Source organism: Meriones unguiculatus, chromosome 6 (genome assembly GCF_030254825.1).
Source record: "Meriones unguiculatus strain TT.TT164.6M chromosome 6, Bangor_MerUng_6.1, whole genome shotgun sequence".
NCBI lineage: Eukaryota > Metazoa > Chordata > Mammalia > Rodentia > Muridae > Meriones > Meriones unguiculatus.
The window spans coordinates 26,074,507-26,092,923 of record NC_083354.1 but is presented as its reverse complement, the minus strand read 5'-3'; the positions used below and the strand labels follow the sequence as shown (position 1 = coordinate 26,092,923).

Genomic DNA, 18,417 nt, shown 5'->3' with positions numbered 1-18,417 from the left:
TCACTGAACAACTCCTGATACAGTGACTGGCTTGAGACTTCCCTCTTGGACTTGGGAAGGTATCCCTGAAGGGAAGTTATGGAATGGGTATCAGACAAGGACAACTGGGAACAAATGTATCTTGGGGTATCTCCCCTGGTTAGACATACTCTTAGGTTAAGTATAACCCGCTGAATAATTTTCCTATGGCTTATGGCTGTTGCTAATGCAACACAGGGCCTTGTGTACGGAGGGTCGGGATTTTGCTCTTCAGTTGTGTTTCTCTGCACATAGTTCTTTATTTCAGTTTGGAAAACAGTCATCTTTCCGAATTTTTTTCTTACGTGTTTCTCCATGTCCTGTGCATTTCCTCTGTTTGACAGAGTTATAAATTTTACAATACCATCATTGTTATAAGAAGTAGTAAGCATGTATAAAATCTTAAATGAAACAGTTTGGTAATATAATTTTCTTCTCATGCTAGATCAGCACATGTTAGTATACTTCATGGTGCACTTTGTACTAAGTAACACTGTTAGTAATTCATCTGTAACTAACTCTGCAGCTTTTACTCCTCAATGATGACAATAAATATTTCTAGGGACATCATAGACATCAGGCCAATCTGTGCTTGTCAAATGAAACCGAGAGATGGGACAGCTTTCTCTCAGGTCATGTCTTACCTAAGAACATTGAATTTTATTAAAATCTGGAAAGCCTTATTTGCGTTTGTAACAGATCAAATAATTTGTTATACTAAAAGAAATACTGTTTTTTTTAATTTACTATCTATTTTGATTTTGTGGACATGAAGTTTTTTTCCTGAACATATATATGTGCATTCTGAGAATACAGTGCCTTCAGAGGACAGAAGAGGTTGTGTGAATGTCCGGGAATAGGCAGTTGTGAGCCACAAAGTGGGTGCTTAAATCCAAACCTAGGTCCTCTACAACAGAAGCAAGAGTTCTTACTAGTCCCCTCAAGTAAAAACTTTCTACAGACAAAAGAAAACAATAAATATCAAAAAGTGAGAAAATATCAAGTGAAGAAGAGAAACTGCATAGAAGTTGGAAGTATGTTTGCTCATGGCTTTGTGAGCACACATGAGTTAACTGTGTTTGTGCCACACTAGCCATGTTCAAGACATTGCAGTATCCACTATGACACAAAGAGCATTTGGATTTAAAGAGTTACTCACACTTTGTGTTTCTATATTCTTGTCTAGATAGTGGAAATAAATCCACCACTCACATCAGACAGTTATCAATGTCAAAGAAGGTATAAAACTTAGAGGATAACTGAATCATAAATTGTTACTACTGTATGCTGTTTATATACTTGATTAATAAAAAATTATGCATGCTATTTCTTATGTTCAGGATGCAAGAAGAGACAGTACAGAAGTAGTAAACAACCATGAATATAACCTGTAATCCATAGAAAGGGAACTATCTAAGATTGAGTGTGGGCTTTTGTCATGTCTAGTACAGGATACTGTAAAAATCAGAGAACACTCTGTATTGAAACTTCCTGCTTTGGGGAGTCTTCAGAAAAAGGAAGAAAGATGTCTCTCATGACATGGTTCATGGGGTCACTGGTAATGGGGCTGATATGATCAGCATGAGAACTTTGGAAGCAGAGAAACTGAGAAATGATGCTTAGCATGTCTCCTTGAGAGGAAATTCCACATAAGAGTCAATAGGGAATAAATAAGTCCCTGACTTCCTGGCTCTCAGGTTTTACTAGAGACATGTTATTTCTGGCTGACATGCCAGGAAACATAAGGAACTGGAAGATCACAGATGGTCAGCCATGATGGAGGGAGCTGTACACGTGAGAATCAGTTTCGTTGTCTTGTACACTGAGTAGGATATGACTGTTAAGAGTGAAATCAAATCAGTGGGGACTCAGCACTGGTGTTAGCCTTTAGGTGCCCTGTTGATGCACACTAATGCATCTAAACTAAGCAGGACTGTAGAATTTGAATGATATAAATCAATATACATAAAATAAAAATGAATCATTTGAAATTCTATCAGACATTTAACTTTATTTTAACCACATGAATATTGACCAGTGAGCATACTGGATTTCAATGGATATGAACACAGCCTTCTTTTGTGAGCAGAGAACTGTGGCTACAAAGAACACCACCCATTTCCAAATTGAGCAGTGACTTTACAGATCTGACCACAGGAATGGTCTCGCACTGTGGTAGATGTTGGTCACCGTTTCTTTTCATTAACATTGCTTCTCACCTCACTAGACTGAATGCACGTGGGTACAAAATTCTCAATACTCAAGCACTTGGTACACATATTCTTAGTCAGTTTCACTCAAGGAGTCCCCAATGCCAAAGCTGCTCTTAGCATGAAGCATCTAGTCAATAAATGATAAGTCTAGAGGAATTAGCTTTCTGGAAATGTGTTAAGGCCTCTCAGGAAGAACAACTCTAGGTAGGTAGAGTTTTAAAAAGCTTCTAGGGATGTTGGCTTTTCACTTGTCCTGTGTTGGACACTGTTTATCTTAATGATCTCATATTTGCTACATTTATGTTCATCATACGTTTTTTAAATTTATTTCTTTATTATGTATACAACACTCTGTCAGTATGTGTGCCTGCAGGAAAGGGCACCAGATGTCATCATAGATTGTTGTGAGCCACCATGTGGTTGCTGGGAATTGAACTCTGGTCCTCTGGAAAAGCAGCCAGTTCTCTTAACCTCTGAGCCATCTCTCCAGTCCCATGTTCATCATACTTTAAAAGTTGACAAGAAGCCTGTTGTTCCGCTCTTAGTCCCAGCAGTTAGGAAGCATGACAATCTCTGTGAGATCCAAATCAGCCTGTTCTACATAGCAAGTGGCAAGAAATATTGTGAGACCATGTATCAAAAAATAACAAACAAACCAAACAAAACAGAAAAAAAACAAACAAAGCTTCCAGGACGTTGGGTTTTCTCCTGTTCTATCTCTGAAAATGTTTACCTTAAATGAGTCATATTTCCTACATGCATGACAGTCAGATAGAGCATCAAAAACATAATAAAGAATAGGTTTTTGATACTGTTATAACATGTCAGTGAACTCACATCTCAGTTTAGCATCAGTGTTAACAAGTATTGAACATTTGTTGGGATTATGGTCTCAAGCTATGATTCCATGTTTCATGTACAGAAACCAGCTCCATCCATCCAAAAAACATAATTAAATCACTCTCCTTCCCTCCTCTCTTCCTTCCACTCTCTTTTTCTTTCCTTATATCCTCCTTTCTTCCTCCTTTTTTATTTCTCTCTCCCAGCCTCCCTTACTTCTCTCCTCCCTCTCTCCTACCCTCCCTTCCTCCATTGTTTGTTTGTTTGTTTCTTGGTTCATGACATCTACAAAAAAAGGCAAAAGTCACACTCTCCACCTCAGCGGATTTCTACAAGTGAAGTACAACTTGGAACACAGTAGATGGAGCAGAAACAATACTGTGAAGTTCTCAACAGATTCCTTTAATAACCAAAGGCAGACCTCTGCTGTATTTTGGAAAGCAACAGACTTATTGATAACATTTAAGAGGTTAGACCATACATCAACAGCTATTGAACATTTTAATGTTTTTCTGAGTCCTTAAGACTTTTATAATTGAATAATGTCTTTCTCAGATCTGGGATGTAGAATTTTCTTTTGTGGAATCATCTGAAATGTCTTTATAGCTGGGAAATATTTGAGAGTAACTCCACAGAATGTCAGATAGAATAAAAATAGCCAATATCAGATGCATTTTGTACCATTTTGCCATATTTACTCCTGCAAGACCATTTACAAGGCAAATTTTTGTTACTATTTGTTATGGAAACATTTCTGGGAGGAGTCTGGTTATAAGAAATGAGCAATGAGAGTATGCTGGTTTGTAAATTAGCTGTGATCCAGATTGTCAATGTCCATCATTTTAGGCGGTGGGGTTTGGGATGGCCTGTCAACCTCCGAACATTGTGTTCATCACTGTCTTTTCACTTTGAGTGTGTTGACATAGCTGTTTTTGTTTGTACAAGGTGTCCTGTTTTCTTTTGTTCAAAGATGACTTCTCACTCTCTGCCTTTCTTGTAGGTTTTTCTTTTTTCTGATCATCATAAATCTTGCAATTTCAAAGCTTCTTCTTGTAATTTCTGGGTGATTTCAGCTTCATGACTATTTCTGATCCTTACAGATCACTCATGCTGGAGTAGAGAATACAGCTTCTTGTCTCACTCTTGGTTCCATTACTCCATCTCCTCCACAGTAAATGCTGCAGTATAGAACTTTGAAATGTTTTCCTTTTTAGCTTTCTGTAATTACTCCCTCCTATTTTCTTTCATTTACTTTTTTTCTTTTGCAAAAGACACACTATGTCCTCATTTGTCTTCTGCCAAATGCCTCATCCCAGCCTCTATTGCCATTTTCTCCAGATTTCCTGAGCTGTTTCTAGATATTTGTGCTCAGGATCTTTGTAGCACTTCTGGCAGTGAATTTGCATTTTTAGATCTTCACAATGGTATTACCAGCCACCCACAGATCATGCTGGGATACAGGGTTCTGTTGAATATATGGTGCCAAGTGAAGCTCAACCTCTTATTCCTGCTATGAGACAAGCTGTGATCATCCAACAAAACCAAATCTTCACACACTTCCTTCATACAATGGAACCATCAATGCTCACATTGGTCATGATGGCTGATTGGTCTCTGGTACATAGTGATCTTGGCCCATACCTCTCCTGCTGACCTGAAGCAGCCACACATTCTTATAATTGCTGAGGTGATAAGGAATCTACTGGGGCCAGAATTGGTGCATATCCGTTAATTGACCAATAGTTGCTGCTGGGCAAGTGTGGGTGATCCACAGATGAATTCTGGAAAAAATGTTACTAAATAATGTAAAATGTAAATGTATTTGTGTGGTTAATCTGAAAAGTGGGATTACTGGGGCAATTGTGAGATTCCCCCTTCTGTGCTGTCTTTACTGTTGGTGTCGTTGCTTAGGTTTGCTTAGCCATCCATGTTGAGACTTCATTGGTATAGCCACCAGGTCATTTTTAACAGGTGCAGTCTCACAACAGATATATATTCCTCAAACTCCTACAATCTTTCTACACACCCTAACACAACAGTCCCTGAGCCTTGAGTGCAGGAGTTGTATTGTAGGTGTTAAGCTTGAGTTTGGCAACACAGAAACAGTGGTTTTCTGCACTGAGATCTGTCCTGGATTTTCTGTTTTCTGCCTTTTGATTAGTTGTATTCTTTCGTAATGGTGTTTTTTGCAATGAAAAGTTTCCTTATTTAGGGGTTAGAGCTACAGGCAATGAAGGATTACTGAGAGTACGAGAAAAAATACACTTCCCTAGGCAAGAGCCTCCTAACTGGTTATTCAGCACCCACTAGCGAGCACTGAAATAATGTATATACAAGTAACATGCACACTGAGTAGAACACACACACAAACACATACAATTGTACATATATGTATATGTAATAACATATATATGTGAGAAACATCAGGTAAGAAAAAGAGGCCACAAATTTGAGAGTCTGTGTGTGGCTACTTGGAAGGGCTTAGAGAAAAGAAAGGTTTACTGAAGCAATGATATTTTGATTTCAAAAACTGAAGAGATGTAACTACAGCTTATAAACAAATAACTTCTGTAACACAGATTACATTGTAATTATACAATCTGCTTCTTCTCAGAACCATTAAAGAATAAACAAATGTTGGAACTTTTAAAAGACTGTGAGTACCAGTGTGTAGGGTTATTGTTTGCTCCAATTAAGCAGAAGCAACCCGTTCTCAAACATTTGTAGTGGCACTCACAGACAACGCAAGAACGTGAGATTCATGGTCCATCTACAAGCAAGCCCAAGTTTGGTATGTTCAGCATACTCTTCCTTCACTTTATATTGATTTTCTTTTTTTTTTTTCTATGTTTTGTTAGCTTACAAAGTAGCAAGTTTATGTAGGCATTTCCATATCTAGTGTTTTGATTGACCCAGTTCCTCTTTTCCCATGTCTCTGCCTTCATCCTAGCTTATTCTATACCATATCCATTATTTACTTTTTTCACTTTCAAAACACACCTATTGTTTTATTTACCCTACTGTACCCCCAGACACTGTTACAGGCCCTTTCAAGTCTCCTGGATTCCATACGCACTCACTCCTACAGAAAAACACACTTATAAGTTAGCTGTTTACTAAATCACACTTGGGCATTGCTATTTGTCTTTCTGAACTTGGATTACACCAGTACGAATATTTTCTATTTTCTCTTGCAGTAGAATGGGGGAAGGGGAGACTGCTCATATCCGGTAGCTCCTAAGGTCTCAGTTTTTCTCCCCACTATTTTTAAGCATCTTTAGATCCAAGGATTCACTGCCAGATCTGCTCCAGGTCTTGATTCTTCAGCTGAATGTTCATGCATGACTGATGAGTGTTAGGGTCAACAGTGCCCTCCTGTGGAATGGGTGCTTCAGCCTGGTGTTGTTTCAAAGTTTCTGCTTTTTCAAAGAGATCTCACAGAATTTTGAACTGGCTTATAGATACCTTCCCTCTCTCACACACACAGAATGTCCTGAGTGTTTCCTCCCTTTGCACTGCATGGATAGGCTGTCTTCCTTCCTATCATATTCACTCTAGGCTTCTGAGTGATGCATGATTATCCCAGACAAAGTGTTAATTAAGACACTGACCACTTCCCCAGTAGTGCTCATTCAACAGAGTGATGTTCTCCTTGCATTTCTGCTGACATATTATATTTTGCCTATTTTTATTCTGTTGTGCATTCAGTGAGATTTCATGACATCAGATGTCCCCTTCTCTGTAAGTGTCCTGACCTGTGTGTGCACACATGCATGTGTGCTTATATGTACTATGACTCTGTTTTTTAAAAAAAATCTTATTTTTTTTCTGCCTTCATGCATGCCTACAGGCCAAAGAGAGTACAGATGGTTGTGAGCCACTACGTGGATGCTGGGAATTGAACTCAGGACCTCTGGAAGAGCAGCCACTGTTCTTGACCTCTGAACCATCTCTTCAGCCTGCTATGACTTTTCATAAGAGCTAGCTCTTAACTTAACATGATGTAAGTTGTCACATGTATCATCATTCTAATATATTTTTATTTTAATGTTTTTTCTTATTAAACATAATTACTGAAAAGTCACCCAAAGACCACTGAACCTAAGCAAAGTTCATATTCAGAGTGTGTATTTAACAGTCTGGATAACTGTATACTGGGAGACACTTTTCACAGAGCAGCCTGGAATGCATTTTACATCTAACTTTTAAAGGCAAAGAGCCTGGAAAATCTGCATCTTGATTGGCAATTGCCATGAGAAAGCAAAGAAAACAAGTGGTTTTAAAGAATCCAAAAATGTGTGTCTTTCTGCTTCAAGGTTACCTCTCTCAAGATGATCTTTTCTAGTTCCCACCATTTGCCTGCTCGAGAGTGGTTATTAGACAAATTAATATAGGATAAACATACTAAAATCTATAGTCCTAAAGAAGCTAAACAACAAGGAAGACCCTAGGGAAGATGTTCAATCCTCATTCAGAAGGGCAAATGTGATAGTCATCAGAAGCAGAAGACAGGGACAGGACAGGAACCTAACACAGAAGGCCTCTGAAAGACTCTACTGATCGAGGTATCAAAGCAGATGCTGAGATTCATAGCCAAACTTTGGGCAGAGTACATGAAATTTTATGAAAGAAGGGGGAGATAGAAAGACCTGGAAGGGATAGGAGCTCCACAAGGAGACCAACAGAGAAAAAATAATAATAATAACTGGACCCTGGAGCCCCTGCAGAGACCGATACCACAACCAAGGACTATGCATGGAGAGGACCTAAAACCCCTGCTCCGATGCAGCGCATAGACTCAGTCTCCAAGTGGAATCCCTGGTAAGGGGAACAGGGGTTGTTTCCAGCATGAACTCAGTGGCAGGCTCTCTGATCACCTCCCCTTGAGGGGTGCAGCCTTGCCAGGCCACAGAGGAAGACAATGCAGACAGTCCTGAGGAGACCTGATAGGCTAGGATCAGATAGAAAGGGAGGAGGACCTCCCCTATCCGTGGACTAGGGGAAGGGCATAAGGGGAGAAGAGGGAGAGAGGGTAGAATTGGGAGGAGACAAGGGAGGGGCTTAAAGCTGGGATACAAAGTGAATAAATTGTAATAAATAATAAATAAACTATTTCTAAAAAAGAATCCAAAAACATGCAGTTAGCTGGAACATTTTGACCCGCACTCTCTAGAACAGGGTTAGGTAGATTCCTGTGGGATTTTCATGGAGGTGTTAGAAAAGGGAGGGTCAAATTCAATTTAAACCAAAGATAGCTCTGGCAGTGAAAAAATAGAGCAAACGTTGACCCTTCATAGGTTTGTAGATATATTTTGAGTAGTATTATATAATTTCATTTCTCAGCTTTGTAATATATATATATATATATATATATATATATATATATATATATATATATATATATTAGGTAATGCTTTCTTAAAGAAAACTGACTATACTCCAGTAAGGATATGGACAGCACAAATTGGAATTAATACTCTTTTTTCTTTTTTTCAGGTGAGGTCACAATGGAGTAGGGTGAATGTGGAAGTGGGAAAGTGAATATGATCAGGGTAAATTTTGTAAAACACCCAAGTAATTAATAAAAATATTTTGTTGAAACAATTGCTTTCTTTAAATTTTGTAGTTGTTATTGAAGTTGATTTCTCTTAAAATGACTAGCAAATATCTTACCTTATATTTGTTTATATAGCTTGTCACTTTTCTTTGTTTCTCATGAGCCAACATTACACCATTCTGAGTGCTGCATTTTCTAGGAAACTTGATCACTTTCCTTCCATCAAAATGTTCATTGTGAGTTATTGAGAAATCCCATAGCATGGAAAGTAACCATTCTTTTCAAAATTTTTAAAATGTAGTGTTTTTAAGTGGTCTAGGCTGGCTTTGTACATCTGAACTTAAAGGACCCTCTGTTTCATCCTCTTAGTAAGTCTATGGACTAAAGGTGTGCTCCTTCACCACAGGCTACAATCAGTTGTCGTTATTCCTTTGACCAGAGATACTGTGGCCCTTTTCTAAAGAAAATTGTGGTGATTCACAAAATAGACTTCTGGAATCTGGCAATCAGAATTATTTTCCTAATACCAGCTACATCTGGATTTGGGAAACTTCTTTCCTGTGTTCCACTATCTAGTTCTTTGCTACAGAGAATGCACATTAAAAAACCACAGATTGTATTCTTCTGCAGCTAATGGCAGCCAATGCCTTGACTGTTCATTCTACAGGAGTGTCCCAAACAATGTCTATTTGGGGATTGAAGAATTTTGTGAATCATTTAGGATGTGAAGTTCTATTGTGCATTCAAGGACTTGGTTGAAGTATGTCCATTTGTACCACTTGTCTCTTGAGTGTCTTCCAAACCATGTCCATCAGTCCCAGGAAATCCTGTTGGAAGGATCAGAAAGTCAAAGTTGCCAAGTACATTACATTTTGCTCCTCTGGGTCTTGAACATCCTGATGAGTTCTACTTTTTTAATTTACACATGTATCACAAGGAATAGCTAAAATGTGACAAGAACAAGACATTATGGATACTGTTTCCTTGTAGGGAGTGATGACATCACTGACTCACTCTATACAGCATTGGTGGTGTGCCCTGAAGTTTTCTTTTCCTTGCTCATCACCTTGTCCAGTGTCACCATGACTGTCACTCTGTACAGACACAAGCAGAAGTTTCAACACCTCCGCAGCACTCCTGGTTCAGGCAGAGCCTCCCCAGGGTTCAGCACCGCCCAGAACATCTCGGCTGGGGCGACAACGCTTCTGGCCTTTTGTACTCGCACCTCTATTCTAGGAGGCTGCATTGCTCTCTTTCATGAGGACAAGGGGTGGCTAGTGAGCATCGCTCATCTCACTTCTCTGGGATTTCCCACATTTGCACCAATTTGATCTTATGAGTCATTGCTCCATTGTGTTCAGATTCAGTTTGGGTTGGTTAAGTAAAAAAATTTTTTTCCTAATTTTTTATAACTATATACACTGTAAGTATCTCACATTATCAATAAAGAATGTTAAGGATGTAGTGCCCTGTCTTTCTAAGTTAACCAAAATAATTACTGGAGTATTTGCAGCTGGTTGATTAAGCAGCTTGTATTTGGCCCATGGTATTCTTCAACTTACAGCTACTAGAACTTTTCCTTTGCCCAGATGAGGTGAAAAGAAGTTAGTAATCCATCTGCTAATAAGCTTGCCTTTCTTGTGGCTTTCATCCTGTCAGGGAATCTTGGCTGCCTGGCTGCTGCACAGACATCTTGTGGGTGATACATTATAACTGCAAGGCAAACTGATAGATGCCACAGCTGGCCATAAACATGAGCTTCATAGATGCCACGGCTGGCCATAAGCATGAGCTTCAGGTGGCCCTTCTCCCATGACAGCTCCTCTAACCTGCACCAGTTCTAGAAAAGTTCATTTTTATTTTTATTATTATTATTATTCATTACAATTTATTTACTTTGTAAACTGACTTTAGCCCCGTCCCTCATCTCTTCTATTCCTCCCTATCCCCCCCCCCCATGTCCCTACCCTAGTCCACTGATAGGGGAGGTCCTCCTCCCCTACTATCTGATACTAGCCTATCAGGTCTCATCAGGACTGCCTGCATCCTCTTTCTCTATGGACTGCTTAGGCCACTTCTCCAGGGGAAGGTGATCAAAGAGCTGGCCACTGACTCCACTTAAGAGACAGCCCCTGCTCCGCTTACTAGGAAACCCAAATGGAGACTGAGCTGCCCATGGATTATATCTGAGCAGGGGGTCTAGGTCCTCTCCAATCATGGCCCTTGGTTGATTCGTCATAGTCTCTGCAGGATCCCCTGAGCCCAGATTTTATGGCTCTTTTGGTCTCTTTGTGGAGCTCCTGTCCCCTCCAAATCTTTTTAGCTCCACTTCTTCCATAAGATTCCCTGCACTCTGCCCAAAGTTTGGCTGAGTCTCAGCATCTGCATAAATACTCTGATAGTTAGAATATTTCAGAGGCCCTCTGTGGAAGGCTCCTGTCCTGTTCTCTGTCTTCTTCTACTTCTGACGTCTATCCTGTTTGCCCTTCTGTATGAGGATTAAGCATCTTTTCTAGGGTCCTCCTTGTTATTTAGCTTTTTTAGGACTATAGATTTTAGTATGTTTATCCTATATTATATGGCTAATATCCACTTATAAGTGAGTATATATAATATGTGTCTTTCTGCTTCTGGGTTACCTCACTCAGGATGATCTTTTCTAGTTCTCACCATTTGCCTGCAAATTTTATGATTTCCTTGTTTTTAATTGCTGAGTAGTATTCCATTGTGTAAATGTACCACAATTTCTGCATCCATTCTTCAGTTGAGGGACATCTAGGTTGTTTCCAGATTCTGGCTATTATGAATAAAGCTACTATGAACATGTTGAGCAAATGTCCTTGTATGGTTGAGCATCTTTTGGATATATGCCCACGAGTAGTATAGCTGGATCTTGAGGTAGCAGTATTCCTAATTTTCTGAGAAAGTGCCAGATTGATCTTCAAAGTGGTTATACAAGTTTCTATTCCAACCAGCAGTGGACGAGGCTTCCTCTTTCTCCACAACCTCTCCAGCATGTGTTGTCCCTTGAGTTTTTTATCTTAGCCATTCTGAGGAATCTCAGGGTCTTTTTGATTTGCTTTTCTGCCATCTCCCTTGTCCCCTCCCAATCCCACCCTCCTTCCCTCTTCTCCTCCCATGACCCTCCCTCAGTCCACTGATAGGGGAGGTCCTTCTCCCCTTCTCTCTGACCCTAACTTATCAGGTCTCATCAGAATTGACTGCATTGAATTCCTCTGTGGCCTGCTGCAGCTGCACTCTCTCCAGGGGGAGATGATCAAAGAGCCAGCCACTGAGTTCCTGTCAGAGACAGCCCCTGTTCCCCTTACTAGACAACCCACTTGAAGGCTAAGCTGCCATGAGCTACATCTGAGCAAGGGGTCTAGGTTATCTCCATGCATGGTCCTTGGTTGGAGTATCAGTCTTTGCAAAGACCACTAGGCCCAGATATTTTTGGTTTTGTTGGTCTCCTTGTGGAGCTCCTATCCCCTCCATGTCATATTCTTTGTTTCTTTCTTTCTTTATTTCTTTCTTTCCTTTCTTTCTTTCTTTCTTTCGGTTTTATTTATTTATTTATTTATTTATTTATTACATTTGATTCACTTTGTATCCCAGCTGTGCCTCCTCCTTCATCCCTTCCCAATCCCACCCTCCCTCCATCTTCTCCTCCCATGTCACTCCCCAAGTCCACTGATAGGGGCGGTCCTCCTGCCCTTCCCTCTGATCCTAGACTATCAGGTCTCATTGAGACTGCTTGCATTGTTTTCATCTGTGGCCTGGTAAGGCTGCACCCCCCTCAGGAGGAGGTGATCAAAGAGCCAGCCACTGAGTTCATGTCAGAGACAGTTCCTATTCCCATTACTAGGGAACCCACTTGGAGACTGAGCTGCCATGGGCTACATCTGTGCAGGGATTCTACGTTATCTCCATGCATGGTCCTTGGTTGGAGTATCAGTCTCAGAAAAGACCCCTGTGCCCAGATTTTTTTGGTTCTGTTGTTCTCCTTGTGGAGCTCCTGTCTGTTCCAGGTCTTTTTATCTCCCCCTTCTTTCGTAAGATTCCCTGTACTCTGCCCAAAGTTTGGCTATGAGTCTCAGCATCTGCTTTGATATCCTGCTGGGTAGAATCTTTCAGAGGACCTCTGTGGTAGGCTCCTGTCCTTTTCCCTGTTTTCTCCCACTTCTGATGTCTATTCCATTTGCTTTCTGAGTGAGGATTGAGCAACTTCGCTAGGATCCTCCTTGTTTAGCTTCTTTAGGAGTATAGATTTTAGTATGTTTATCTTATATGTCTAATATCCACTCATAAGTGAGTATATACCATGTGTGTCTTTCTGCTTCTGGGTCACCTCACTCAGGTGCCAGAGCCTGTTGGCAGAGTCTCACAGTTCTTGAGTCGGGAGTGAAGATTAAAACTAATAAACCAACACACAACACATGGGACCTTTCCGAGAGGTTCTAGTGAAAGCTAGACATCTTGCTTTATTCCAGACTCCTTTTAAGCCAGAGCAAAAGTACCTCAGCACAATGAGTAAATTCATAAGGAAGTCAAGCAAAAGGTGTGACTTTGACAAGACATCCCACCTGCTGTCTCAAACAAAAGGAGATATTTGAAATTTATCACTGACTCCAGTGAAGGCCATGGTGAAAGCAGTCTTTCCACTGAGATCTAAATCTCAAAGCAAGCTGGCAGACCAGTGGCTCCCAGCACTCAGGACATCTGGGTTGTTTCCAGGTTCCGGCTATTACGAAAAAAGCTGCTATGAACATGGTTGAGCAAATGTCCTTGTCGTATATTTGCGCGTTTCTTGGATATATGCCTAGGACAAGAAAAGCTAACTCCAATACTCTTCAAACTATTCCACAAAATAGGAACAGAAGGAACATTACCAAATTCATTCTATGAGGCCACAGTCACCTTGATACGTAAACCACACACACAAAAAAAAAAGAGAACTACAGACCTATCTCTCTTATGAACACTGATGCAAAAATACTCAATAAAATACTCGCAAACCAAATCCAAGAACACATAAAAGATATCATCCACCATGACCAAGTAGGCTTCATCCCAGGCATGGTTGTCCAAGACACTGAGGCTAAGAAACTCTGGAGGACACAGCTAAAAATAGGACACCTGTAACTCACATCTTCCTCTCAAGACTCTGGTATTATCATGGAAGAGACAGAGCATTAGAAAGGTAGTAAATGGCTCCAAGAAAACACGTTGTTTCTAGACAGCAGAGGGTGTTTCAGCTTGTGAATACACTTGTTTAGGGTGGGATGCACACACTTCTGCAAGATCAAGCTACGCAAAATCCCAGCACAGTCGAAGGTGTCAAAAGGTTCCCGGTGCAGAGCTGTTGGACCCAGAGGGTATCTGGGAGATGAAGTGCCAGATTTTCTTAAGGAATCAAACTTTAAGAGCTACCAATGATGCTCCTGAACTAGACACATACTAGCATCACTAAGTAGAATTAAGTTTTGTTTTTGCTTTTGTTTGGAACACATGAAATTTACAGGGAATAGTGGTGAGAGAATACTTTTAAAAACATATTTTAAAGAAGATAATGGGAGATGTGCTTGACTAAATTCATATGCAAGAATACTTCCATAAAATACTCAATTTTTTCTGTAATTACTGTTAAAGACATTTTATATTCTTTATTTTATAAAGAACTAAGTTGATTTGTTTTCAACAAGTCAGTGAAGCCTGGACTAATATGGTGTGAAGACTTCACTTGTTTTGAAATCTGATCTCGAAGTTTCTAGCGCCTTCCACAGTGCTCCGGTCAGCCTACAGGCATCATGTGAACTCAATGCCTCCTAAAAACTCACTGTCTCTCTAGAGGGATTCACAAGAAACTCTTAAATGTCTTTGTTAATTGGAAACTGGAGAAAGTTTCATAAATGATTTTGTCTCCCAAAGTCAGCACTGTTATTATCACTGCAGGTGAAATGAAAATTGCAGTTCTGGTGGGAGGTGAAACCAGATGGTCACAGACCTCTACCTCAAGCTCGAGCTGACTCTTCCACAGCACAGCTTATTATTTAGTTTGTAATGGGCCCAATGAACCCATCATTCTACAGAGGCAAGAAGCTGGGTGAATACTTTGTATTTCAGTCTGAGCAGCAGAGCCAGCAAAAGAGAGGTCTAGGTAAGTTGTCAAGACTTATAGCAAGAAGGTGGTTAGAAACTGATCTTCCACAACTATAAGGTGAGTGAAAAGACAGAAATGTTCCTAACTTTGTACCAGTTTCTGTTTATTCTTAGTGCAATATAATTCCTCAATTGTGTTTGACAATGGCTACACCAGGATAATGCAGGCCATCTGTACAGGTGTTGAAGAACTTTTGTAATAAGTCAATGTGCTAATCATTTTATCCTATACGATGAATATAATATATTTGAAGTATCATTATTATAAGTGAACCTATAATAAGAAGAAAAAGAATCTTCATGTGACACTACATTTATCATATGGTTATTGAGGCAGTAGTAATTGATTTTGTATGTAATGGTGTTTTGTACAATGACTTCTATGAAGCGTCTTTCTTTTGAACTTGAGAGGGAAACATTGAGATTAAGTTATAGAACAAGTATTGGGCAATGACAGCTAGGACCAGATGTCTCTTGACTTATCTCTTCTCCGTTATTCATGTCAAGCAGAACCTGATGAGAGAGCCTTCTCTCACCGATAGTTGCTGTTGCTAAAGTAGCACAGTGCCTTGTGCTTGGCATGCCTAGACTCTACCACTCAGCTACATTTCTAGTTTTTTTATTAGCAACAACTTATTTGATCTAAAATATTTGAAATATTCCTATTTTAGCATGCACCATACATTAACCTGATCCATGGGATTGGTGATTTCTTCTCTTTACTCCAGACCTGATAAACCCAAGTGAATCTGGGATACATTTGTTGGTCCAGGCAACTCTGGCAATCCACTGTCCTCCATCACAGCAGCTTTATTTGCTCACAGAGGGATCAAATGACCTCTGTGAAGAACAGCACTCTTCTTAGATGAAGCACTGTCAGCCCTGCTCATCTCTTCCATAACCCTGAGCCTGAGGCTTGCCTCTCCCAGTCAGTACAGGCCTCTCAGTGGCACCATCCGACCAGCCCCTTGAATAACTGTGCACAGTCCCTTATGGAGGCAGCACTCTTCACACATACAAGATCAGCAGAGATGTCTGCTGTCTGAAGAGTGAATAACGAAAATGTGAAACTGGATTATCATTCAACAAAAAGAAAAATGAAATCTTGTCATTGGGACAATGTGGAGAAACTGAGAGACATTGTGTCCAGTCACATAAGTCAGGGACAGAAAGATAGATACATAATGTCCTCATACATTGTGCATGGTTTGTTTTTTCTCAACCCAGCACAAACTAGAGTCATCTTGGAAGAAAGAACCATAGTTAAAGGACTGCCTACATAAAATTGCCTATAGACAAATCTCTGGAACCTTTTCATGATTAATGATTACTGTGGGAGAGCTTGTCCATCCCTGGGCAGGTGGTCTTCAATTGTATGAGAAAGCAAATTAAGTAAGCCATGAGGAGCAAGTCAGTAGGCAGTGTTCCTCCATGGACTCTGCATCAGCTCCTGACTTTGGTTCTTTTCATGGCAGACTATCAGCTGAGGAAATGAACTTATTTATTTCACATTTCCTCCACATTTTGTTAATGTTGCTTAGCACAACAGAAGGTAAACTGGGACACACATGAAATCTAAAAAGTCAGTTTCATAGAAACAGACAGCTGAACAGTAGTCGGTAGAGGGTGGAACAGGAGGGAAACTGGGTAACAGAAACCGCAGCACAGTTAGATCAGGAATCAGTCCTAGTCCTCACCAATCTGTTAGAGAACAGTGGAGGGAGGGAGGAGCTGTAGCTCTCAACTTCCTACAGAATGTATACAGAACCAGTGGAGGAGTTTAAAGCCTCCCAATATGAATAAATAGTAAATGTTTAAGACGGAAATGCTGCTGGCCATGGTAGGGCATTTCCCAAATCCCAGCACTTGGAAGATTGAGGCAGGAGAACTGCTGTGAGTTCCAGGCCAGTCTAGGCTATGGGACTTAAAAAAAAAAAAAAAAAATCAGTGAAACAAAGGGAAGAAATGCTGTGATTCATTCATTTGATCTTTCTCGGCACCAGATATGAGACTTTCACATAGGACTCTGTAAGTTACATGTTGATAAAATGAGAAATTGAAGAATGCTGAAGGATCCGTTGCTCCCACGGTTCTCTGCCAGCTTATTCAGTAGAGCCCGCCCAACTGTACAGTCAGCGTCATGACACTAGAGAGCCGTGTGCAAGAGCTGCCTGGTTATGATGACTCATTTTGGTTATATAACTTGATCTGGAATCAACTAAAACACAAGCTACTGCTCCATCCTGTGAGGGACTTTCTTGATCAGATTATCTGAGGCAGGAAGACTCACCCTAAACTTGGGCAGCACCTTCTGGGCAGCCCACATAAAAGGACGTGGAAAAAGGGAACTTTCACTGTTTGCCTGTTGCCCTCACTGGCAAGTTCTTTCCTGATTTTAGAACCAACTTCTTCAAGCTTCCAAAGCAGACTGAAGACTAGTAACATTTCCAGAATCCTCCAGGCCTTCAATACCAAATTGAAAACTTCTAAAACAGCCAGCAGTGTGTATGACTGACTCAGCCTCTCCAGTGAGACAGCTACAGTTAGACACAAAGAACCACATCATGTCAGCCAAGCAAGTAAACACCTTAATATGTATTCACTCTATTGGTTGTTTCTTTAGAGCACCTTGACTAGTATACTGACCCACTGTATCACAGAGGGACTTGCAGCCTGCTTAGTCTATGCTGCCCAGGTCAGTCTTATTCCTGCTCCTTCTTCCTTCTGAGGCTCCCTGCCCACTTCGTGCAGGGTTTCCTGACCTTGGAGGGTTGTGGCAGGCTGATTGGAAGGGAGCCATTCTATAGCCACATCAACGCATAAAGTACACGAAGATCAGCAGAAAGCTGGGAATGCCCACAACCCAAGCTGGTCACACATAACCTGGTCTGTCCAGCTATGAAGTTCAGCTATATTTTTATTATCCACAGTACTGTTATATCTCATTGAACAATGGTTAAGGTTTCACATCATTCTGATCTTTACTATCTCACATGCACCCTCTATTTGAATACATCGTAAATTTTATTAGGCTAATCAATTTAAGAATTATGAAATAATCAGGCATTGTGGTGCATACATTTAATTATAGAAATTGAGAAACAGGCAGATCTCTGTGAGCTTGAGGGCAATACAATCAATATATACTATACATATATACACATACTGAGTTCCGTGACAGCCAGAGCTACAGAGTGACACCCTGTCTTGAAAACAACAGCGACAGCAACAACTATATTTTCTACTTATATTATTAATTGTAAGTCTTGTTGGTATTTCATGTTGCATTTTGAACAGAGTCATAGTGTTGTTAAGTAATCTATAGTTACCACTATATTATCCACTACAATAACAACAATGCATATTTTTTGTGGCATTGTAAACACCAGGTCCATCTCACACTTGGAAAATCAAAATGGGAGATGTGAAGCTTTCTATCACAACAAACCACACTTAGAACACTGTATACTTAATATATATAAAGTATATATATACACTTAACTTATACTTTATATATATATTAAGTATATATATATATACTGTATACTTATATATATAAAGTATTTATATATACACTTAACTTATACTTTATATATATTCAGTATATATATATATGGAGTATATATATGG

The 18,417-nt window shown here is 40.0% G+C and overlaps 1 pseudogene; it reads left to right on the top strand.

Annotated features, from left to right (window-relative positions):
• The first annotated feature begins 8,614 nt into the window (after nucleotides 1–8,614).
• On the top strand, nucleotides 8,615–14,987 carry LOC110550537 (vomeronasal type-1 receptor 4-like; annotated as a pseudogene).
• The last annotated feature ends 3,430 nt before the right edge of the window (nucleotides 14,988–18,417 follow it).